The sequence below is a fragment of the Cavia porcellus genome, unplaced genomic scaffold (genome assembly GCF_034190915.1).
Source record: "Cavia porcellus strain 051 isolate PalLab524CR breed Dunkin Hartley unplaced genomic scaffold, mCavPor4.1 scaffold_1, whole genome shotgun sequence".
NCBI lineage: Eukaryota > Metazoa > Chordata > Mammalia > Rodentia > Caviidae > Cavia > Cavia porcellus.
Window position 1 is genome coordinate 235,503,109 of NW_026947484.1, and position 26,592 is coordinate 235,529,700.

At 37.9% G+C, this 26,592-nt stretch overlaps 1 protein-coding gene and 1 non-coding gene across 14 annotated transcripts in view; one reads left to right on the plus strand and one right to left on the minus strand.

Moving 5' to 3' along the window:
- Dtnb (dystrobrevin beta) overlaps nt 1-26,592 on the plus strand; it is a 337,086-nt gene that overhangs the window by 197,724 nt on the left and 112,770 nt on the right. The window lies entirely within an intron of this gene.
- On the minus strand, nt 16,182-16,318 carry LOC111757783 (small nucleolar RNA SNORA2/SNORA34 family). Its single transcript, XR_002792070.1, has one exon. It is a non-coding gene; the product is annotated as a small nucleolar RNA SNORA2/SNORA34 family (small nucleolar RNA).

The window sequence follows — 26,592 nt, forward strand, 5'->3', positions numbered from 1 at the left end:
AAGAAACATCCCCTTCAGGCTTCCAGGTGCAGTCAAGTGGAGAGGTGGGTTTGAAGCGTCTACATCTGCCTCCACATCCTGGCTGCGATTGGAGAGCTGTGGAGCTTCCAAGGGGAAGGTGGGCACACAATGTCCCTGAGGCCCAGCTTGTCTGGAACTGCGGAGTTCTGAGCAGGTAGAGGAGGGCCATTGGTTCTGCAGGCCCAGTGGCTTGGGGTAGCGTGGTGCCAGAGTCTCAGTAGCTGCAAACATAGAAGGGGATTTCCAACAGATCCTGAGGAAGCTTTCAAATAACACTTGAAACACAGAAATATAGGAAAATGACAAAACAAAAGACCAAATTATAACCTCAAACCTCCAGCCCATCTCAAGAAACCCTAGGAGCAATGTATATAGAAAAAAATATATGCCATTCACCTCAAATATCGGACACAATAGCTACTGAAATTAACAAGCAACTCCAAGCAGCTCTAAAGAAATTCAAACTTGAAATAATCTCCCAGGTAAAAGAAGAAATGATAAAAGAAATGAAAGAGATTCTGAATATATCTAAAGAAAACACAGATAAAAAATTGGAGGAACTAAACAAAAAGATAGAATCCCTAGACGAGCAATATAAGAAACAAACAATACATAATGCAGATGCACAGAGATATACAGGAAATAAAAAACTCCACTGAAAGTTGTAAAAACCGCCTCAATGAAAGTGAAGATAGAATTTCAGACCTTGAAGACAGGATTGCACCTAGTGAACAGGAAAGGAAAGATCTTTTAAAAATAACAAGGTTCCCCGAAGAACTGAAAGCATCATACCACAGTGATATATGTGCACCTATGTTTATAGCAGCACAATTTGTAATTGCCAGATCTTGGAAACAACCCAAGTATCCATCAACTGAGGAATGGATAAAAAAAGTTGTGGTATTTCTATACAATGGAGTATTATTCAGCTATAAAGAAGGATCACATTGAGATATTTATCAATAAATGGGCGCAGCTTGAGACCATACTCATAAGTGAAATAAATCAATCTCGTATGTGTGAATACCGAATAGTTTCCCTAATGTTAAGTAATGATTCAAATATATAAAAATATGTGGTAATCATGATTCCCCATTATGTGGCCTTGAAGCCTTATAAATAAGTTTTCACTTATTAATTGGAAAGGCTTTATTCTGGGCTTCTTGATATGGAAATATTTGAAGCTATAGTATATGAAGTTTTATTTAAATATTTCAAGGAAAAAAACACTATGGTAACTACTATTAAGTCGGGTTATTCGGTGGTGAAGCACTAGGTTGCTGAAACAGTCATGCTTTGACATGTATTGTTATATTGCTCTGTCCTTTTTTATCTCAATCTCTCCCTTATTCTTTAAAAAAATTATTTAGTTTTTTCTTATGTTTGTTTTAATTAAGGGGAAAAATTAAGAAAATTAGCAGGATTAATAATAGTAACTTTTTTTGATTTCCTATTAACTTGTTTTGAAGTCCTGTAATACTCCCACGATTTTGTTTTGACTGATTAGACTCTGTTCCATTCTGTATGATAGTATCAAGTTTGAGGGTATAGGCAACTACTTTGAAGGCAATAAGATTCACTAAGATGCCCATTCTGGTTTGACTATTGTCTCCTTTGGAAGTCCTGTAATGTTTACAGTGCTTAAGTTTTATTGTTCTTGTTCTCTACTGTTTTGTTCAACTTTATAATATCTAATGAGATAGACAGTTCTTTAAGGAAACAAAAGACATCGTTGATAACCATTGTTGATAACCTTGTACTCTGTTTTACATCATGTGCTATGTCTATCCTTGGTTTTGACTGACAGCTTTGTTTTGCCATATTTGACTTTATTCTCTCCCCCCAAAAAAGTAATAAGAACTAAGGAGTAATAAAACCCAAAATGTGTAAATTTTGTTTTAAAAAAGAGAGGGAAAAAAAGAGCTCTAAAGGATACAACAGCAAGTGTGTTTAGGGGTGTTAAATAGCTGACCATATTAATGTTTTTGGTTGGATCATTGAACACAACTGTTTACAGTCTCACTGTTTGAATGTCCACTTTGTATTCTTTGATACTGTGATTTGAGCAACTATTTCTAAGATGATAATATGTAATCTATTAACTGGTGATTTCTTACCATTTTTTTTGTAGTTCTGTATTACTTGTACCCTTACACCGCTTTGTTTGTTTTGTGTTTTTCTCTTTTTCCTTTTAAATAAAATTTTAAAAAAAGACCAGCCTGAACCACATAGAAAGACCCCGTCTCAAAAAGACCAAAAAAAAAAAAAAAAAATCAAAGACTGATAAAAGTTGGACAAACAAGAGAAATGTGCTATAAGAGCTAAATAACATAGGGTCTTCTAGGTCATTATAAGTGATAAGAGATACATTTGGACAGTTGTAACTGCACTAATTTCCTAAAAGGACAATTTGTCTGCAGAGACTAGAAAGAAGATAGAAAGAGGATAGAAAGAGAATAGGAAGAGAGGATCAGCATGGATGGGTGGACACTAAACTAGTTAGGCATCTTTTGAAGACAGCCATGTGAGAAATGAACTTGGATAGAGTCCAGTCAGAAAGCGGTAGAGGTATCAAGGGACCAGATACATGGTCACTGGATAGATTGGATCAACAAGTCTGTTAAGAGATGGATACATGCAGAGTTAAAGTGACATCCATTTGGCCTGAACAATTGAAAAGATGAAAATAAGGATTACTGTAAGTAGAACTAGTCTGAGTTGGATGAGAGCTCCATTTTTGAACAGGTGGAGTTATTTTTGCCATCAGAATGAAGACATCTTTTGGGCAGTTTATGTAAGTCTTGGAGGTGACCATGGAATATGTGTGCTTCGGAAATACAACTTAAATAACATTTAGATAGAGAAAACACATAAGGGTCAAATTCTGTCATTTTTTCTTAGATGATAAATTGATTTTGAAACTTTTTTTCAAATATTCATAATTAAGGCATACTTCTAAATTTTCAAACACATGATGCTTTCTAATATTGTTCAGTGCTCTCTGATAGTACTGAATTTGGTCATAGATAATATTCTCCATATTAATGATTCTTTGATGGAGTTCAAATTTATTTTAGGGCCAAGTATCTGAACAGACTTTCTAAAATATCCCCAATGAGCTTAAAAATACTTTCAGATTATTGGGCACTAGGTTCTCTATATTTCCATTACCTCAGGCTTATTAATTGTGTGCGGAAAGGATTAAATTTTATTTTTACATTAAGATGCATTAAATGGTCTAAGGTGAAAGAGGCAGCCAGGCTAATGTTACAGAGGAGGTAATAGCTTTTCATTGAAGGCATTTGGTGCAAAAGAGTTTTTATATACTTTATGCAAAAATGAAGATGACATGTGGATAATTGTGTGCTGAGAACCTTTAGAGACACTGAAGGCACTGATGTCAAAAGATGCACTTTAAGGCCTTGGATGAGATTGAGTCCAAGAAGCACCAAGATGGCAGAAATGGTAAACATCAGAGAAAGAACTTCTCCGACAGCTGCCACCCAGACACTGGAACGTAGCAACATGAGGAAGCCCAGAAGGAGGGAAGTGGTCCCTGGGCCCAGGAGGGATCTAAAGCAAGAATTGAATCCTGTGGAGAGAATGAAGAAAGAAACTTCAATGAAGAAGAAAAAGAAGGTAGCTACCGGAACTTTCTCCCTGAGTCCAGACTTACTGTGCAAGAGGAGTGGTCCAAATCTGCAGACACACAGTGACTGCTGGTGACTTCAAGCCTGTGCAGAGAGGTACAGCAGTATGGGTGAGCAGTGGACATGAAGGACTACACTAGCTGGGGGTGAGTGCTAAGGGCTCTGTCATTGCACCGGAGGGAGCTATTGGTTGGGAGCCATATAAGAGAGAGGGCCAGCTGTACTCAGAACTCAGAGCAACTGCTGGCTCTATCTAGCAGCTCCCAACTGGGTTCAGATCATCCCCAAAAGGTGTGCTGACTGCTGCAGGCTGAATGGATCTGGTCTTGGCTCCTATGGCCAGAATATTGACTGAACTTCAGGCTTGCTGGGATTACCCACTGCCCCACCATAAAGCTACTGTTCAGTTGCTGGGATGAATCAGCATAGATATGACTCTGTCTCCACACATTGTCTACCAGTGGCAGTCCCAGAAGTGGATTCTTTTTCTCTCATTTGTTTTTCGCTATTGTGGTAGTGGTGATAGTTTTGTATTTAGTTGTTCTTTTCATCTTCATCGTTTGATCTTGCTTTTATAAAAGTGTAAACATCATTTCTAACCTTTTCATGGTAGTTGTTTTGCTCTGTTTTTTATCTCTTTCCCTCCAGTCTTCTGCATGAGGTTCCCAAATTTAGTGTGATCCTCCTTTGTCCAGCCTTATTTCTAATCCCTTCCTCTTCTTCTTTGTCTTCTCTGTTTTCTCCTTAACCTCTTTTTTTTACAATTTTATTTAAAGAAAGTCTAAACAAAACAGAACATAGGTAGAAATAATACATACATTCAGAGAAAAAAATAAACAGTAAAAATCACTAGTTGAAGTATACATATTGTCATTTTACAAATAGTTGTTCAAGATACAAAAATGGAACGTGTAAAGTTGGAATTCAAACAGCGAGACTGCAAACAGTTCTGTTCAACTGTCCAACAAAAATTTAGTAACATGGTTGTCAATCCTATACACTTAAACATGCATGCAGTTATCCATATCTTCATTTATGTTTAGATTAAACAAACTAAAGCAGGTTAAAAACATAATAGAATAAAGAATCATAATATAAAATAGAATCATAAAGAATAATAGTATTTCTGGATTTCACATAATGACACTTCATGATCAGCGCTGAATACTGTCGTGTCTTTTTAAATTTAATTTAAGGAAAGACTAAATAAAATGGGCAGAAATAATACATAATTTCAAAGAAAAAAATAAACAGAAATCACTGTAATCATCACTACATGATTACAGATTGTCTTACAAATAGTTATTAAAGATACTAAAGTAGAGCTTATAAAGTGAGGATTGAAACATTTCTGTTCAAATATCCAACAAAAACTTAGAAATATGGTATCAGGGACTTCCGGGAGAACATGGCGGACAGATAGCAGATACTATGGAAGCTCTCTGAAAGGCTTGGTTCAGAAGTCAGGAATGGTGCGGACTAAGGAGACATAAGCCGGTAGAGATATGCTCTGCTGACTCAGGAACGAACTGGGCTGAGAGAAACCAACTTGGAATGCAGTCCTGGTGCTAAAACAGGAACAGAAATGTCTTGGTGTGGAGGCTGGACCCCGCGCCATTGGAAGCCGCGACTTGGGTTTTCCGCTGAGCGGCGACTGCCTCCACAGCGGCTCGGCAAGGAGAGAGAGGCGCGGAAGCTCTGAGAATGGGAGTCTGCGAACGGAGTCGAAAACAGGACGGACAGGGAGGCGTACACTGACTTGTGTTGAGGTGAGTGAGAGAAACTGACACTCTACCACAGTTTGACTCCAGCGGAGGACTTTCTGGGCTCGGGCAGTCCTGCGGGAACAGGGCGCGGTGGCGACTTCAGCCACACATTCCCCTCTCGGAAGGGATTGGTGAAAGGTGCCTGGCCTGCGTGACGCTGCTGGCGGACTCGGTAGGCTGGCCCAACCCAGATCCCAGAGCCTGACGGTGGCCCGGAGGGGCAACTCCCGCGTAAGCTGCCTAACTCCCTGGTGCGCTGCGGTGGACGGGAACAGCTAGCCAGCGCAATTCGATCAGGCTGTGGCTGACAGGGAGGGAAGCTGGGCATCCTATGTAAGCTTGCATATATAAGGAACAGAGAATATGGGAAAAGGCAGCAACAAGAAAGGCTCCTCGGCCCCAATTCTGAGAAACAGGCAATAGCGGACACCGCACCAATAGACATAAAGCGTCATATAGAGAGCCTCATAGACCAATTCAGGAATGAAGTTATCAACGACCTGAAGCTAGAAGTATGCAGAATAGTTAGAGAAATGCTAAGCACCACCCAAGAAAAAACAGATGGTGGAATGGAAGAACAGAAAAAGAGGGGAGAATTGTTTGATGGAGAAAACAGAGAAAGCATAGAGTACGTGAAGCAGGTTCAAAGGGATTACCAAGAAACTAAGAAGTCTATCCAAGACTGGCATAACAGCTTGAAAGAAACTAAGGACAGACTATCTGAACTGGAGGGCAGATTTGTAATATGGGAAAATGAAATGAAAAACTTCTTAAAAATAACAAAGAAACAAACAGCAATAATATAAAGACAAGGAGATGATAAGAGGAGCCATAACTTAAGAATTAAGAACATAAAAGAAAAAGTAGGGACACAAACAAGTGAACTACAAAAGCTACTCACAGAAATAATCCAGGAGAATTTTCCGAATTTAGCAAAAGGTAAAGATACTCAGATGTATGAGGCATACAGGACCCCGGCTACCTACAACCCAAACAGAGCAACACCCAGGCATATAATAATAAAAATTCCAGAAATTCAATACAAGAACAGAATATTAAAAGCTGTAAGAGACAAGAAAAAGACCACTTACAAGGGAACACCCATCAGAATTACAGCAGATTTCTCTACACAAACCAAATCACGAAGAGCATGGAGGGAAATAATTCAAGCTTTGAAAGATAATAATCTCCAGCCAAGATTGAGATATCCTGCACAACTGTCCCTGGAAATTGATGAAAAAACAAGGTGCTTCCAGGATAAAGAGGAACTGGGGGAATTTGCAACCACCAATTCAACTCTACAGAAAGTGTTGCAGGATATTCTAAAAAAAGAAAAATACAAAGAACCCAGAAATAGTGGCGGGGAGGATGAATGGAGCACAACGAATGGGGCAGAGAACAAAATGAAGAAGACAAACTGACAGCTAATGACAGAAAAAGAGGTCAACAGAAACGAGACAGAGAAGATTGGATGATAGGAACAGCTATTTTGAAGAAAATGACATCTTAATAGGTAATACTGATTTAGTATCATCTTGTTTTGAAGTCTCACCTAGCTTTTGTTCTTCTGTCTCCAATGGTCTAAATAGGTTGTATCTTATTGGATTTTATTATGTACGATAGTAGAAGCAAAAACCTTTTAAAGACAAGGAGATTATACAGAAACCATTGTTCATTTTCTGTTAGTCGATTCTAAATACTCTGTAATGCTGTCATTCTCTTAAATGGTTTTACATTGTTTTGATATGCTTAATGCTACAGTATACGAAGTTGTACTCAAGGACTTCAAGGAAAGAGTCAATATGGTAACTATTTTTGGGTCGGAATTATCTGGTTGTGAAACACTATTCTGCTTAAATGGTTATGTTTTGATCTGCGCTGTTTTGCTGTTATGCCCTCTTTTATCTCAATCTCCACTCCATTATTTACTTTTTTATTTTTATCCATTTAATTAAAGGGAAAAAATAGCAGGATATATTATAGTAACCCACTTTGACTTTCTATTATCTCGATTTGAAGCCCTGCATTACTCTCACCATCTTGTTTTTGACTGATGTTCCCCTATTCTGTTTTGCTGGATAGTATCAGGTTCGAAAGTTTAGGCATCAGCTGTGAAGATAATGAGATTCATTATAACGCCCATTCTCGTTGACTTTTGTCTACTTTTGAAGACCTACAATGTCTCCAATGTTTTGGTTTTGTCGGTTTTGTTCTTTACTGTTTTGTTCAATTGTATTATAACTAATGATATAGGCAATTCTATTAGAGATAGCGGGAGGCATTATGGTAACCATTGTTGATCACCTTGTATTATGTTTTTACATTATCTATTATGTCCACCCTTTTGACTTGACCGATTCTGTTCTGTTATGTCACATTTGGTTTTACTCTCTTCCAAAAAAGCAATAAGAACCGTGGGAGCAATGAAACCCAAAATGTGTAATAGTCATTGTACAAAAGAGAGGAAAAGAAAGTGCTCTTAACTATATAACTGCATGTATATTTAAATGTATAAGATAGAAAATGATATCACAGAGTTTTATTGGATCATTGAACAGAGAACTGTTTGCTGTATCATTGTTGGAATGTCCATTCTACAAGCTTTAATTTTGTGACTTGAACAATTATTTCTAAGATGGCAATATGTAATCCATTAACTAGTGATTTCCTACTGTTCATTTTTTTCCTGTAAATCTGTATAACTTGTACCCTTTCACTGTTTTTTTTTTCTCCTTAAATAAAATTTAAAAAAAAAGAAATATGGTATCAACCCTATACACTTAAACATACATGCACGTATTCATCTCTTCAAATATGTTGAGATTGAATAAACACAAGCAGGCTAATATCTCTCTGAACAAAGAATAATACTATTGCTCGATTTCACATTATGACACTCCAGGATCAGCATTGGGTATTTTAGTGTCTCCTTTTCTTCAACGTATCTGTTCATTTCATTATGTGTCATATATTCAGTTCTCATAAACTGTTTATATATTCTACACATGCATGAGTCTTAACATGTATTTCTGTCCTTTCTTTATTAGAGGGAAAAGCAAAATAAAGCAAGGCAAAACAACACATATTCCTATAAACACATGAAACAAATTAAACATATAAGACTGTTGTACAAACTGCTCTACCATGGTTCCTGTGTTGTCTCTTGTTATCTCCAACAGAATTGGCTATATTATCAGACATAGTATAATTGAATATGTCAGTACATAACAGTATTAATAAAAACTCAACTTTGTGTGTAGTATAGAACTTCAAAAACTGGCAGTTATCAAACCAGAATGTGTATCATTGAGTCTTGTCATCTTCAGTGTAGTTGCCTGTTCTCTAAGATGTGATACTATCAATCATATCAGTTTTGAATAAAATCTTCTCTGCCTCATTTCTTTTATGCTCTTTTTTGCCATCAGTTGTCTGCTTATCTTTTTCATTCTGTTTTCTGCTCCATTCATTGAGGCTTCTCTGCCACTGTTCCTGGAGTCCTAGTACTTTTCTTTCTCTAGAATCCCCTGGAGTATTCTCTGTAGAGTTGGATTGGTGGTTGCAAATTTCCCAAGTTCCTCTTTGTCTTGGAAGGATCTTGTTTCTTCATTAATTTCTAGAGACAGTTTAGCAGGGTATGTCAATCTGGAATGGAGGTTATTTTCTTTGAGGGCTTGGAATATTTCGCTCCAGGCTCTTCTTGACTTGATGGTTTGTGTCGAGAAGTCTGCCATTATTCTAATGGGCCTTCCTCTGTAGGTTATCTGTTTCTTGTCTCTAACAGCTTTTAATATTCTGTTCTATTGAATTTCTGGGATCTTGATTATTTTATGCCTGGGTGTAGCTCTGTTATGGTTGCAGGTGGCTGGAGTTCTGTATGCCTCATTTATCAGAATATCATTTCTTTTTCCTATGTTTGGGAAGTTTTCCGTAATTATTTCCTTTGTAGTTCCTTTGTTTGTATCCCAGCTTCTTCACTTACATTCTTTATTCTCAAGTTATAGATCCTTTTGTCATCTTCTAACCTTTATATTGTTACTGCTTGTTTCCTTGTTATTTTTAAAAAGTTTTCCCTTTCATACTCCCACATTGCAAAATTGTCCTCCAGTTTGGATAATCTAGCCTTAGTTTCTTTCAAACTGATGTGCCATTTTTCCATAGAGTTTTTAATTTCCTGGTGATCTCTTTGTATCTGTTTCATGTATTCTATGTTTTTTTTAATATTCGTTACCAAATGGTTCTCTCCTGTGTTTGAGTTCCTCCCTCTTCCATCTGTGTCTGCTTGAGGGGTGCTTAATATCTCTTTTATTAATCCTCTTATATCTTGCTTTATTTGCTGAATATTTCACTTTTGAACTCATCTATGAGGTCCCAAATATATGTCTTTATGTCCACTGGCGCTGTGTCTGATATTGTATGTTTGATGTTCTCATTCTCCTTTGTATTTACCTGTCCTGAGTCCATGTTCTCAGAGTTGAGGCCTGGGAACTTTTTGTTGTTGCTTCCTTTTCCCATCTGTTTTGCTTCTTCCAGGAGTCCCGAGTTTCTTTATGGATTACAATTCTCAAGTGTGCTGGCTCAATGACCCTTCACACTGCAGTGTTGGTGAGTTGCAGATAGGGACAGCATGTGCCAGACCCTGCCCTCCAGATCAGTCAAGTTGCTGTGGCCTGTACTACTATATTGCTTTGCACAGCCTCCCCTCCAGACCAGCCAGACCTCCAAATGTTGGTTATAGTGCGACACCACTGCAGGACTTGACCTCAGATAACCTTTTGGGTTTTAGCCAGGTCACGTGATCCAGGCCTAGCTCACTCCACCAATCCCGTGGGGGAAGGAACAGTTGACTGAAGTCACTGCTGCCCCTTGTAATTGTGAGTCCTGCCTGGTCCCAGAATGTCATCTCCTGGAGTCGCCCTATTTATGGAATGGCTCCATTCCCATCACTCACCACAGGTCAATGAAGGTTCTCCACCAACTCAGCTCTCCATTTGGTACACTGACACTGGAATTCAATGTAACTGCGCCTCCATTGAGTCGAAGTGATAGGACCTCGGCCAGTCATGGTGGGACCCCAGCCAGGCATGGTGGGACCAGGGCAAGGTGTGGTGGAACCTCAGCAAGTTGCAACGGGACCCTGGCAAGTCACTGCATTGGCCAGTCACGGCGGTACCTCAGATGGTCTGCAAGTTGCCTTAATTTCTTCTTGCACAAGAGAATTCATCTCCCTCTGTTTGGGACTCTCCACTCTGTATTATGTTGAATTCTAAGTTCTCTCCTTAACCTGTTATAAATTTTAATGTATGAGCGTAAAATTGACATATTGAGAACTTATATATTGCATACAATTTTCTAGTTTGTTTTAGATTTTGTTGTGTTACCACAAATCTAGTTCATAGACTTGAACATGACAAATTAATTGATACCTCAGCTTTTCATTTTCTAGGCTATGATTGATGCTACTGTTATTGCTAATTGTGCCACTTTAGCCAAAAGTCACAAAATTGTTCTAACCAACTGTTCTTTCTGATATCTCAAGAAAGAAAGTGACTAAGGATCATAGAAAACACTGTGGCACAGTGCCGAGGAACCAGAAACTGACCCACCAGGCAGCAGCTTATCATGCTGAAAAAATTGAAGAGGTAGTATCTTGCAAAAGATTCAAAACCCCAAAACTAGCTACACCTGAAAATCATCTCAGAGAAGTAGTCATTTCTTAATGGTTTCAAATACTAGTAATGAAGCAACTCACCATAGGCAATCTACAAGCATCAATCCAGGAATTAAACTAAAAAAAGAAAATAAAATAAAATGAGAAGACACTTAAACAAGATGCAACCCCAGACATCCAGTTCACTAAAAGCAAATCCAACAGGTAGTGAGGAGGAACAATGTGCAAGCCACCCACCTGGACTCTATAAAGTGGTAACAGCAAAGCATTTGAATGAGACTCTAAAAAAAATCAAATCAGAAATAATTTCTCGGATAATTACAGAGATGTTGTCAACAATGAAAACTATGCTTAATGACTCTAGAACAGATACGAATAAAGAGCTATAAAGGAGCTTGAGAAAATTATGGAAGCCATGAATGCTCAGCATAGGAAAAACTGGAACCCGTAAGACATATTCAGGTTTATATCCAAGAGAATAAATTCCATTGCAAGTATTTGCAGCATAATCAGCCAATGTGAGGACCAGAACTCAGATATAGAAGACAGACTTGCTGTTAGCAATCATGAAAAGAAATATTTTTTTCAAAATAGCAAGTGATCATGAGAAATCAATTTAGCAGTTGCTAGATGATGCAAAAAAAATAACTTTAATTTGATTGGAGTCAGTGAAAAAACAGAAGATGACATGAATGATATTTTTTTTAAAAAACTGTTTACAGACATCATGGCTGAAAACTTCCCCAGTACAGAAAAAGAATTTGACATACAGATAAACGAGGCATTTAGAACTCCAGTTAGCAATGATCCAAAAAAAAAAAAAAAAAAAAAAAAAAAGGATCTACAGTCAGGCATATCATAGTCATGATTCCAGAAATTCAGCACAAGAATAGAATACTAAAAGCTGTTAGAGAAAAGAAACAAATCACCTATAAAGGAAAGGAGATACACAGCTGACTTCTCAACACAAAACCTCAAGTCAGGGAGAGCTTGGAGTGAAGTATTTCAAGCTCTAAATGAAAACAACCTTCAGCTCAGACTAATACACCCTGAAAAACTAGCTTTCAAAACTGATGGACACATAAGATACTTCTATAACAAAGAACATTTAGGGAAATTTATGACACCAAACAAGCACTCTAGAATTTTTTTTGTACCAGAGATCAATCTTGCAGTCTCATGCTTGCCAAACAGTTGTTTCTGCCACTGAGCTAAATCCTCAGCTCTGAAATGTTTTGAAGGACATTCTAGAAAGAGATAATAAGGACTACAACTCCATGAACCCCAATAGCAGATATCCACTAGGTAAGGCAAATAAACACATGAGGGTAGAAAACAAAGGGAAGCCAACAACAGGAAAATAACATGACAAGGACAAGTCAGTACATATCAGTTACAACTGTCAATGTGAATAGTCTCAGTTCACCAAGCAGTAAATGGAGACTGGCAGAACAGATCAGTAAACAAGATCCAACAGAATGCTGCATACAGGAAACACATTTGACTCAAAAAAGAAATTCATAGACCTAAGTTCAGTGGGTAGAAAGCAATACTCCATGCAACAGGAACCCAGAAAAAAAAAAAAAAAGCAAGGGTAGCTATTCTGTTCACAGTCAAAGCGGATTTCAATCCAAGACTGATTAAGAGACACGAAGGTCACTAAATCCTGAGCATGGTGGTGCATGCCTCTTGAGTCCTCCAGCACTCAAGAGTCTGAGGCAGAAGGATTGTGGGAAGTTTGAGACCACAAATTGGACTACAAAGTAAGCTCAAGGCCAACCTGAGCTGCATAGCAAGACCTTGTCAAAAAATAATAAAAGGTCACTACATCCTTCTAAAGGGAACAATCCAAGAGAAAAATACATATAAATATATATGTCATAAATATATATGTAATAAATATCAATCATAAATATATATGTAACAAATATCAGTGCACTTAACTATAAAACTAATGTAACTGGATATTAAAAATTAAATAAACCCTAATACAATTGTATTGAGAGATCTCAATACTGACTATCACAAAAAGATGGTTCACTTAAACAAAAAAATCAACAATGGAATATTAGAAGTGAACCAGACTTTTGAACAGATGGACTTAGTAGAATGTTTATAGTGTTACACCTCATAACATCAGCATAAACATTCTAAGCTGCAATGGAATTTCTCCAAAATAAACCACAGGCTAGCTCATAGAATATGCCTAAGTAAATGCAAAGGAATTAAAATTATCTCATTCATAGCATCAGACCATAATGCAATGAAATTGGAACAGTTTCACAAGAAACCACAGAAACTCCATGAACATATAAAAATTAAATAATAGCCTCCTGAACAACCAGTGGGTTACAGATGAAATTAAAGAAATTAGTGTCTGTCAACAGCAAACTGGACAGGGTAGAAATCCCTAGACAACATGCTTTAGAAGAACCATGACCAATATGGAAAGGGGCTGGGACCTCTACCATACACCATGTTTGTGTAGAAAACACAAACATGACAAGAGAAAGAAATAAGAAAAAGCCTCCAGCTCCCAACGCAGGGAAAATGGGTCAGGTGAGGTGAATACAGAAGAGATCGAGGGCAGCAAACATGCAGTATCAGACATAGCATCAGCTGACATAAATATCTTTGTGTCATTATAGATGAAATTAAAACTGAATTTCTAGTACATGTAAAGCAAGGTATGAGAAGATTAATAAAAGAAATGATAAGCACCTCTCAAGAACAAATGGAAGAAAGGAGGAACGCAGTAAAAAGAGAGAAGCCTTCGATTATGAATATAAAAATAACCTAGGATACATGAAACAGATTCAAAGAGATTACCAGGAAATTAAAAAATTGATTGAAAGCTGCCAAAATTGTCTGAAAGAAACTAAAGTTAGATTAACAAAACTTGAAGATAGGTCTGCATTGTGTGATCATGAAAGGAAAGATCTCTTAAAAATAACAGGGAAACAGGCAGTAACAATACAAAGGCTAGAAGATGACAAGAGGATCTATAACTTAAGAATAAAAAATTAAGTGACGCATGGGTAAACACAAAGGAAATACAAAGACTATTCACAGAAATAATTAAGGAAAACTTCTCAAGCATAGGAAAAGGAAATTATATTCAGATGTAAGAGGCATACAGAACTCCAGTCCCTCAACCAAACAGATCTACACCAAAACGTATAATAATCAAGATCCCAGAAATTCATCACAAGAACAGAATATTAAAAGCTGTTAGAGAAAAGAAACAGATCACCTAAAAAGTAAAACCCATCAGAATCCCGACAGACTGCTAGACACAAAGTATCAAATCAAGAAGAGCCTGAAGCAAAGTGTTCCAATCCCTGAAAGAAAATAAACTCTAACCCAGATTGATGTACCCTGAAAAACTGTCTCTCAAAATTAATGGAGAAACAAGATGCTTCCATGACAAAGAGGAACTGGGGAAGTTCATGACCACCAATCCAAGCCTACAAAAATACTGAAGGACATTCTAGAGAGAGAGGAAAAAAACATCAGGATTTCAGGAACAGTGGCAGAGAGGCCTCAATGAATGAGGCAGACAATGGACTGAAGGAGAAAAGTTGAAAACCAGTGGCAAAAAAATAGCATAGCAGAAATGAGGCAGAGAAGGTTGGCTATAATCTCTAACATAGATGACCTTGATACACTAACAAAAAGAAACACAGGCAGAGTAGATCAGGAGATAAGAGTCCATCATAATGCTCTGTATAGGAAATGTAATTAACCTGAAAGAGGGTTTATAAAATCAAATCAAATATGAGAAAACAATCCTCTATGCAACAGGGAATCAGAGAGAAAAAGGGGCAACTCATCCAGCAGCTGCAGATAGGTTGGAAAGACATGACACTTTTGCATAGTGGAAAACTACTCAACTATAGCAAAAGAAAACTGGAGGCTTTTGTAGGTAAAGGAATACAACTTAAAGATCAAGCCCAGGGGTAAAAAGATTCAGAACCACTTAGGTAAATAGTGGGTTGCCCCCTAATCTAAAAACTAAAGGAGTTAGTGGGACCCAAAATACACATTATACCCTGTGAAAGTGAAAAGGGAGAAGTTGTCTAAAAGAGGAAGCTATAGGACATTGTTAATAGTGTATCAGGATTTAAAGTCCAAATTATCTTCATCACTCTGTTTAGATGGATTATTTTCTATTCCAGTCTGTCTACTTGTACTAGATTTGAGGGCACGTACAGCTATTCCAAAAATAGCAAGATACACTATGGTAACCATCCTTAATTTCTTATTAACTTAATCTGAAGCACTGTATAACTTACACTATCTTATTATGACTGATCTTATTTGAATCTGGTTTATTAGATCACTGTTTTATCTTTTTTTAATTTTTATTTTAAAAGGGGTAAAATTAAACACAACAAAACAGAACAAAATAAGACATAAGAAAACAACGTAAGAGATATAAATTTCAAAGCTAGACGACCTGAGATCTTCACTGTTTATCATATTGTCTCTTGTTTTCTTCCAAATAGTTGTCCATGTTTTTGCATACAGAGAATTCATACAAAACAACATAGCATAAAACTGATCCAAACAGAATGAGGAAGGTGTTTTAGGTCTTTAAAGCCAGACAATAGAGATGTCACTAATGGCTGTCATAGAGACTCTCATTCTCTTCAAATTAGCTGTCCATACTTTTATGTATATTGAAGTTCAACAAAACAAAACAGGCAGAGGGGGAGGGGTTGCTTGGTTTCCTGGTGCTCCAGGTTCCAACATGGCGCGGTCCCAGTAAATGCCTGAGGCTTCCATTCTGAGCCACCATGCCTGCCATGCTCACAGCTGCTCACCAGGAGAATAGGGGTTTCCCAGTGCTCCAGGTCTCAGCATGGCCCAGGTCCTAGTAAACACTGGTGGCTTCCATCCTGGGCCACTGCAGCCTGCCACAGTCACAGCTGCTCACCAGTGGGGAGGGGTTGCTTGGTTTCCCTGCACTCCTGGTCTCAGCATGGCGCAGGTCCTAGTAAACACTGGTGGCTCCCATCCTGGACTGCTGCAGCCTGCCACACCCACAGCTGATGCGGGGGGAGGGTTGCTTCAAGCTGTTTCTTTCTAATGACTTGACCATTTCACTACCCAAGTTCTCAAATGGCCAAAAGACCATAAAAAGACATCTCTTTAGGCTCCTACTTGAAACCAACAGCGTCAGGAAGCTTCCGGCCTTGATTCAGGGCCAGATACTGCTGTTTTGTCTTGACCGATTGTATTTGAATCTGTTAATGATTGATAGTATCAAGTCTGAGAGTATAGGCGAATACTCTGAAGATGGTAAGATTCACCAGGACACTCACTCTGGTTGACTATTATCTGCTTTTGAAGTCTTACAATGTCTCCAATTTTTTTATTAATATTGTTATGTACTGCTAGACAATTCTATTGAAGATAAGAGACATCATAGTAACTAATGTAAATCACCTTGTATTGCAATTTTATGTCTTTTCCGCTTCATGTTTTTCTAGGAATTTGTTTTGTTTTGTCTTGTTTTTTGTTTTTCCCTCTAATACAGAAAGGATAGATATACAAATAGACTCATGTATTCGTAGAACTTCTAAACAGTTTGTGAGAACTGATTATATAATGCACGATGAAATGAACTTCTACTTTGAAGAAAAAGAGACACTAAGGTGCCCAGTGCTAATTCCATAGTGCCATGATGTGAAATCTAGCAATACTGTTATTCTTTGTTCAAAATGATTTTATTCTGCTTTGTTTAATCAACAATCTGTTTTGTCAACATACATGAAGGTATAGACAGCTATTTTGAAGAGAATGAGAGACAGTGTGACAGTCATTGTTGACTTTCTTATTGTCTGGTTTTGAAGACCTAAAATGCCTTCATCATCCATGTTCTGATCAGGATACTATGTTATTTTGTATGAATTCACTGTAGGTAAAGATATAGATAACTATTTGGAAGAAAACAAGAGACAATATGATAAATAGTGAAGATCTCTGGTTGTCTTGCTTTGAAATCTGTGTCTCTTACATTATTTTCTTATGTTCAATTTTACCCTCTTTAAAATAAAATTTAATAAAAGAAATTAGTGTCTACAATTAAATGATAACAACAGTGCAACATACCAGAACTTATGGGACACAATGAAAGCTGTCCTACAGGGAAATTTATAGCAGTAAATACTCATATCAGGAAAACAGAGCAACTATAAATAAACAACTTAACGTTGAACCTCAAACTTCAAGGTAAAAAAGATCAGGCCAAGCTCGAGACTCATGCAAGAGGAAATTATGAAGATTAGAGCAGAAATTAATGCATTGGAAACTAAGAAAACAGTACATAAGAATCAGTGACTCAAAGAGCTGGTTCTTTCACAGATTAAATGAATCAAAACTCTATGCCAACTTTACCAAAAAACGAAAGACTCAGATCCACACAATTAGGAATGAAAAGGGTAAAATCACAGCATAACCTGCAGAAGTCCATATCCACTCAGTACTTTGAGAACTTATATTCTAATAAGATGGGAAATACAGAAGAAATGGACGGATTCCTAGGTACATATGAATTGCCAAACCTGAATCAAGGAGATTAAAAAATTCTAAGTAAATCAGTATTAATTGGTGAAATTGGAATTGTTATTTAAAATTTACCAACAAAGAAAAGGCCATGCCCTAATGGATTCACTACTGAATTCTACAAGAAATGTAGAGAAGGCCTAGTACCACTAATTCTCAAACTCTTTAATGACATTTAAAGGAAAGCATTACTTCCAAATTCATTCCTAGAAGCAAATATTACCCTGATACCAAACCAGAGAAGGACCCAACAAAGGAAGAGAGCTACAGGCCAATCTCCCTCATGAACATAGATGCAGAAATCCTCAGTAAGATACTGGCAAACAGAATGAGGCAAATCATCAAGAAGATTATACAGTGACGAAGCTGGAGTCATTCTGGAGACGCAGGGATGGTTCAACATACATAAATCAATAAATGTAATACACCATATTAATAGAGCCAAGGACAAAAATATACAATATACAACGTATTGGTCATTGTTACTTTCCTCTATTGTCTTGTTTTGAATTTTTCCTTTAAAATTTAAAAAGAAAACTGAGTCATGAAACTGATTTCATGAAATTTTAATTATAAAAATTATGATTTTGAAGTATTAGTGATAACAATGGGAGGAAAAAAACTAGGATACAGATGCAGGTCAAAGCATTTAATATTATTTTTTAAAAACTAGGGAAATTGGGTATAATGACACACATCTGCAATCCTAGCACTCAGGAGAGTGAGGCAGTAGGATCACTTTGAGTTCAAGGCCAGCGTGCACTACAAAGTGAGACCATCTCAAAAAACAAAATAAAACAACTGGGGAATCCTGGGAATGGTGGCATACACCTATAATTCGAGCACTTCGGAGGCTAACACTACAGATGGTGAGTTCAAGGCCAGCCTGGACTACGTAGTAAGACCCTGTCTCAAAAACAAAAGAGAAAAAATTGAGGAGAGCAGCCCTCAAATTGAAGGCATGCTTTCCCAGTAAAGGATCACTGAGGACTAAGTTGACCATGTGGTAAACCTTTGTGATTCTAAACAGGTCAAGTCAGATGTCTTCATTTTTTGAAGATATCACTTAGTGCTGTATGGCTTTGTAATCACTTTTGCTGAAGATGATCTGATTTCTCCCGATGAGAGTCTTATGTTTTGTTGGTATTCTTATAATTTTCTTTAAATAACTGATAATGTGGAGTTTTACCATAATCTGTCTGGATATAAAGTTTGAGTTTCTAGTTAATTTTTAACTCTTTTTAATATTCAAGATTTTTAAGTCTGTGTGGCTTATGTCTTTCACTAGTTCTGAAAAATTCTCAGTGATTATTTGTTCTGCTAACACTATTGCTTCTTCTCCCTTCTCTCACACTCTCTGGAACTCTGAAATAGAGACTTTAAAACTGGCTAGATTTCACATTTCTTAACTTTTTAAAAATGTTCTATCAATCTTTAGATGTATTCAGTTTTACATTTAGTCTATTTGTGGAAGTTTTAAAAAGCTTAGTATTGTGATTTTCATTTTTAAAATCTGGTTATTTTTCAGAGCACCATTCTGTACTCTAGATGCGTGAGAATATTAAAAATACATCTCTTAGAGACCTTTTTACCCGGTCTGTTTTCTCTTTGGGTGGGAGTCCATTGGAAGAATCAAATTTAAGTTGGTGTCCGCTCTTCTGTGTGACTCTTGACTGCTGAGGAGTAGTCTTTGCTCACCACTCACTGTGGCTGCTCCTTTATTTTCTTTCATGGAGGATACTTCACTTTTTAAGCTTAAAAAGCTTCTTGTTTTGTTTTGATTCTAGCTATGCTTGCATCCATTTGTTTTTATGGTTAAATCTGTTTTGTTGTGTTTGTTTTTGGTACAGGAGGATTGCTCTCAGTAGAGTCAGTCTATCACCTTGAACCACAAGTCTCAAATACATCTGCAGATGATTCACAGTTCCCAGAGCCCTGTGTCCCATGGTCTCTCAGGGCCTTTTAGCAGAGACCTTGCTACACATCTTAATGACATGTTGAATAGTAACTTTCCCCTTGGCAAATTCCCTAATGTACTAAGACATTTAAATTTTCTCTTAGAGTCTTTTGGCCCAGAAATTAAATACCAAGATGGAATTTAATAGGCATAGTTGGCATGACGTATTTAGTATATGCAAGCAGGACTGCTGTTTCCAGGAGCTCAGGTATTCTCCAAGAGTCTTATTTATTCATTGTGACTCTCTCATTTAAGAAATTTTGCCATCTCAAATTTCCTTTCAGCTGTTGTTTGGATTTTCTGTCTGAGCATTTGTCCTATTTAAAATTCAGGTCAGGTGAGCCATTGACCCACTGGCACTTTCTTGAGTTTTAGCTAATGTGTTGTTTAAAGTATATTAGAATGATCAGCAGAATCATAAAATCTCAAATAGGAAAGGGACTTACTACTCATTATTGAAGGAATATTTGTTGAACACCTACCATGTTTCAGTCATAGTTTTAGGGACACAGTGTGACTACAAAAAATACAAAGATGAAACAAGCTCTTTGGTTGCTACTGTTGTGAAGCTCACAAGCTCTTGGGTTAAAGCAGTCAATAAACACTAATTATATGTACAGTGATTGCAAATTGTAATGAGTGCTTTAAAAGAAAACAGCAAAATAGTATGGGAGACTATAGTGGGGTCTTCTCTTTTAAATTTGTAGTCAGGAATAGAGTTGTCAAACATTTTTCTAAAAGGGGTGGAACAGAGCTAGGAATGGTGCATGCTTATAGTCCTGTACTCTGGAGGCAGAATCAGGAGGCTCCTGAGTTGGAGACAAGTCTGGGCTGTACAAGATAAGATGCTGTCCTAAAAAACAAAAACATCTTACTCATGTGAAATCTTACCAGACTAGAGGCTAGAGTCCTTTTTGGAAGGAGCTTGTGACCTCATGTCCCTGGTATGTCCTCTGCTCTGCGCCTGGTTCCCAAAGTACCTCTTGGTACCTCAGGTTCCTGGGGCAGGGCTGTGAGGGTCACTGCTGGGGTACTACCCGCTCCTGCTATCGACCATTAGCTGAGGCATGGAGTCCTCATTGTCGAGTCCCATAGGTCACATCAGCACTTAGTCCCAGAATTGGAGCGAGAACCCAGTTATCTCAAGCTGTGTTCTGTCTACTCTCTACCATCCCCTTTTTGCTCTTAATGCCTTTTCATTACAGGTATTTGTAATTTTACCCATTATTACTCACGGAATGTACCCCTCAAAGCTGTACTATAATTGTTTTATTCTAAGGTGTACTCAGTATGTTCTTCAGGCCTTTACTTTAGATAATCAAAGTGTTTATATAAAACTGACATTAGTTAACATATTAATGTCAACTTTGGTAGCTGAACTTTTGGTTTGGCTTTTCTCCTCTCTTTATTTAGCTAAGTAAATAATGAAATTCTTTCCCAGGCCCTTAGATGATTTGTATGGGATTTATTTTGACTTCTTCTGTAAAGAGTTATATACTTTTTATCATTTTGTTTTTGTCTTTGTTTTATTGTGGCAGTAAAGTTCAGGGCCTGTGTTTGCTAGCGTCGGCTAATTGCCCAGAACACTTAGAAGTTAGGAAAATTAAGGTAGACAGGAAGCTGAGGCTGTTCTGTCTAGGCAGTGACTACACAGAGAGATTGATATCCTAATTTGGGAGACTTGCAGAGAATTAATTTGAGATAGAATGATGACATGAGAGTAATTATTGCCATGAGAAATCAGATGAACTTCACTAACAATGGAATGGTTCTCTGGATAGCAGCAAAATGACAGAAGACTGACAGGGTATAAGTGACAGGAACCAAGAAGGGCCGAGATGTGAGGGGCATGGGAGCTGGGAACAGGGACTTGATGAAGTAAGTGAGCGGATGAAGAATGACTGGACTCCTGGGACATTCTCATCATGCAACTGTCTTGCCAAAGATGTCTCTCAGAGCCTGCTCAGCAGCCCACCATTGGCCCTTTTGTTTCAGCCACCATCTATGTTGATGAATTAAGGAGTTCTTTGCATCAAGGGGAAAGACAGACGACTATGTCCCATTTCTTCATAGAGCTTACGTTCCCACTAACTTCTCTTCAGTCAAAATGTCAAGCCTTGCTGTTCTCAAGTAACGCTGCCTCACTAGATGGCTTGACACAGTATGGCAGACTACTTCTTACTGAACCATTGGCAAATAGCACAGGGCCTTGCCAGAAAGGAGGCGTCCTTAAAGTTCCCATCAGAATGAGAACACTGACTGGGTTCATTGAGCTACTGATATACAATAAGACATAGATTTTGTTGCAGGTGAGTGTGTTTCATTTTTAAGCTTACAAAGAGTGGTGTGTGTCTGACATGCTGATTCATTACCAGCTGCATTTGACAGCTGTAGGGACTTGCTGGCAGAGTGTAGCCTGTAGTGTACCTGCTCTTTCCCAAAATGCTCTGTAGGAAGAGTACTTAATGGAAAAAAATCCTTCTTTGGGTGATTGCTGTTTGCTAAGCAGCTAAAGCAGTGTATTGCCTTAGATGCCATAGAGAAGCAGCATTTGCTGCAGAGCACAAAGGAGGTGATAGCTTTTTCTCCTCTGATGTTGCTGCGGCTTAAGCTGCTGAACTGGTTGTGTTTTGGGCAAGATGCTAAGGCCCTGGAACTTCTGGGGAGTTACTGTTAAAGGGAAGCCCCACTGTATCTTTCCTGTCTGGTCAGTCTGTTTTCCATAGCAGTGAAAAGAGAGTTCAGTAATGAACACATGAGCAGATCTGAAATTCATGTTGGTTCACATGTTTCACTGACCTCTGTGAAGAGTGACTTGGTAAATATTGTAGGTTTTATTAAATAAGGAGTAGACGGCTGTATGAAGTAGTAACAACTTCCTAAGTTTAAAGAAAAGGAAGAATGAAGAAAGAGAGATTCATAGTGAAAGGCTTTTAACATGGCAGGTTTCTGTTGATTTGGGTATCTATTTTGTAAGATTCTTTTTTTTTATTTTGTGAGATTCTTGATTGCTTTTTAAATTGATACTAAACTGGACAGTGGTACTAAATCATTATCTGCCAAATGTCTTATTTTACAGTGCAGTCCTTTTCTAGAGCAATAGAGAAATACATGAGTTCCTCTGTACATCTCTAGGTATTATTTAATGTTAAAATGTGAGAATTTGTGGTAAAACTTTCATTCTTAAAGAGTACTCAATAAATAAGGTCTTCACCACAAACAGCTATGATGTGCTGCTAGAAATAGAAATTGAGGCAGTGTGTCTGTTGATGGGTTTGTTTTGGTTTTTTACATTAACAAATTAATTGCAACCTTTTTAGATTAGTAGTTTGCTAGGAAAATTTTACATTTTTTTCTGTTGATTATTATAAATAACTGATCAAATATGGTACAATTCCTAGATGTCAGAGACACCACATTGTAAATACCCAACATGGTGTTTATGCTACATTTATAGTACCAGTGGTTATTTTTAACCTTGGAATTTTCCAAAAAGTAGCTTTGCTCATTTGTTTAACCTTTGACAAATAACCATAGAACCTACTAGAACACAGAAGGTACTTTGTCCAATGCATAAATAACAAAACATCACACTGCAACAAGCAGGAGATGATCCATATTTGTTATGACTCTTGCCTGGAGGCACAGTATTCTGTGAGAGAACAATCCAATCATAGCGATGAAAGGAATCTTAGAATTTACCCTTTAATATTACACCAGAGTCATGGCATTTCACCTGAGTAGTAACGATATAGATCTGTGGAATCCCATGTATCCTCTTTATGGTAGTGGAATAAGGTAAGTTGCTTTTCTTTGTAGACAATACATTGTTTCCATTTCAGGGCCCCTGTGTAGGACAGTAGAATATTACAGCTTGAACTGTAATGTTTGGCTTTTCTCCCCTCTTTGTTCTCTATTGTATGCCCAAGATCTTGTTCCTCTACCTGGCTTCTGAGTGGGATGCATGCATTTCCCTCTTTGTCTGCCCATAGTTCAAGCCAGCAGTCTCGGTCAGCAATGACAAATCTTTTAGAGCTTTCAGTGATACAAATAGCCCGCTATGACATATGAGTTGTAGGTTTGCCACCATTGGTCTGGTTGATAGAGTAGACAGTTTGGTGTTTTTTTTGCTTTTTTTTTTTTTCTTTTTCCTTTTTATCGGTACCGGGGATCGAACTCGTGACTGCCTGCTTTCAAGGCAGGCGCTTATGCCTCTGAGCTAAATCCCCAGCCCCAACAGTTTGCTTTTTAAATGTGTTTAAGTTGTGAAACTGAGATTAGAAGATCTTTTAAGTTGTGATTAGATTGTAAAGTCATCTTTAAAATGTTAGATATATGTTTTAGGAGGGAATAGTTTATTCTAGATTATAGAGAAATAAATACCACCTTTATCTAAAACATCATGCAGCAGAAATTCCCAAATGCTTGCATTCAGGACACTGCTAGCTTTTAAAGAAAATTAATCTTTAAATACGTGAGCATGCTCCATTGCTTTGCTCTGCTGCTTTCATGAATAGTACCCTCTTCTCTGGAGACCAGGCCTGGCCTGGCCCTCCCATGTTGTCCAAGAGGAATACCCATTAAAGTTCTAGACCTCTCCATCTGCTAAAGTGAGAAGATAACTCAAAGCAGGTCAGAGTTTTTCCTGAGTGATAGTGAAGCTATGAGGTCTTAGGCAAATGTTAGGCCCTCTTGGGAAGCAGAAAAAACTGTAAACTCTGGACTGTTACCCAACAGTGAATGTCTTAGTGACATTCTATTATTCTGGAAACCAGTTGCATCCCTTTGTAAAGTTTCTTATGAATTAATTATTATGCACTTATGATACTTGGTAAATTACTCTTTTTTTCCCCCCTTTAAACTACTTCAGGTTAGATCTGAAGCCAGTAGCACTGAATTAGGGTAGTGTTTCTCAAACTGAAGGACACATTGTTCCTGGGTTTTAGAGTGCCAGAGTCTCCTAGAGGTGTTTCTAGGTTGTTTCTATCCTAAGCAAAGAATTGATCAAGACCAGCACAAACAATAGCAAAGTTTTATTAAAGGTAGAAATAGTAACAGCCTTAGGAGACCAAGTGTGGACCAAGTAAAAGTAGGAAAAAAGTACACCTTACCGCGTAAGAGCAAGCCACCATGAGGGAACACAGTGGCAGAAACTCAGTGTGAACTGCTCTTTCTGTGTCACCCACTCCTCCAGCTGACATCTGGTATAGGCCTCTTATCCAAAACCTGCTCAGGTTGTCCTGAGAAGTGCAGGGCTTTGGGGACTGTTCTGTGTATGTGTCCTGGGATTTTGTAAATAATAGGTCACACCTACTTCCCCAAACAGATTTGCCTCGTCCTAATCTCCTGTCTCAGTATTGTTCCCCTGAGAACTCTAATCTGTAAAATTAGTTTGAATAATACAAAGATGCCTGAATTAGGAAGGCACATGAGGATGAAACTGGCTCAGTGGCTTTAGAACCAGATGAAAATAGCTTCCAATACTGGTTCTACCACTTGACCTTGAATACATGAATTACCTTTTTCATCTTGATTTCTTTATTTGTGAAATAGAAATACTGGCCACAGACAGGAGTGAGCATTCAGATGCCTATCTGAGGGACCTATTTGGTGCTTGCTCAAATTCTGCAAATGCCTGATAGCACCCTTCCCTCCATCCTCTCCCCAGGTTTCTGATAAAGGAATGTATGTAAAACTGTTCACCTCCTAGGCTTTCTCATACTCTTTTGTTGTGCTGTTCTTTGATTATATCAAATTAAATAATCAAACAAAGTAGTGTTTGTTATAAATGGTTTTGGTTATAAGTGATCACTGTCAAGTGGGACTTGATCTAAAAATTATAATATATTAAGCTAAACCTTTAGTATCTGCTGTTGCTATGACTGCTGATTATGAGGACTGAGCTGTAAATAGCTTGAGGGCAGAAATAGTCTTCAATTTGTTTTATTTTGTTTTTTTCCTAAAGCCCCTAGCAGTGCTAGGCAAAAATAAGCCATGGATTTTGTTTTGTGTGCTAAAGCCTGTGTTTATTTAAATAGAGCTTATAGTTAGCGGGGCTTTGGGGGTACTGAACTTTCAGGAGCTGTTTTCTAATATGAGAAGTAAGAAGCTGTAACGTTGGCAGATCTGTAAAGGAGGATGCCTCAGAATAGCTACTCAGAGCAGAGCTGAAAGCAGGGACTCACTTGAAGCAGAACAACCTCCTAGAGATACGCTTGAGTAGTGTGCTCAGTAGGAATTGAGATAGTCTTAAGATACAGGCTTTGCATTTGTTTTAAAGTATGATGAAATCTGCTGCATAACAAAAGTCTGATTCAAATGATTAAGGAAGAAAATTTCAGAAGTAACACAAGTATCTAGTATTGAAGTCAAAATTACTCATTAGAAAAAAGTTTAGTGAGAAATTGTATTTATTATTATTTCCTATGTAACTCATTCTTTTGCACAATTAAAAATTACATAAATTGAAAGCACTAGGGTATAATAAAATCATTTCTATTTTACACCAATAGAAATCAACAGACCAAAACATCTGCTACAAAAAATCTGTTCAAGGGGGAGACAGCTGCCCAGGTGAAAGAGAACCTTAACTTCTGCATCAACAAAAATCTCTGGGGAATAGAACAAGTCTGTGCACAACTTTGAAAGTATAGGGCAGAGATAAGCGTCTGGCAATCTGGATGACTGCCTGTAAGAGTGTGTCTGTGGTGGGCCTGGTGGTACACACCTGTGAGCCCAGGACTTGGGAGACTAGGGTAGGAGGTGTTGCTGTTTGTGCCGTTGGTTCTCCTGGAGAAGCTCTGACCCTCACATCGAGCATTACTTCCTGGCTCCGGAGAGGAAGACATGTGCCTCTTGGTCTCCAGGATGAACTCGTCACACTGGCTTCCTGGCATGTACTAAGCTGTGCTTGTCATTAGAGGAGCTCGGGGCCTCCATGTTGCTGAGGATGGCTGTGGT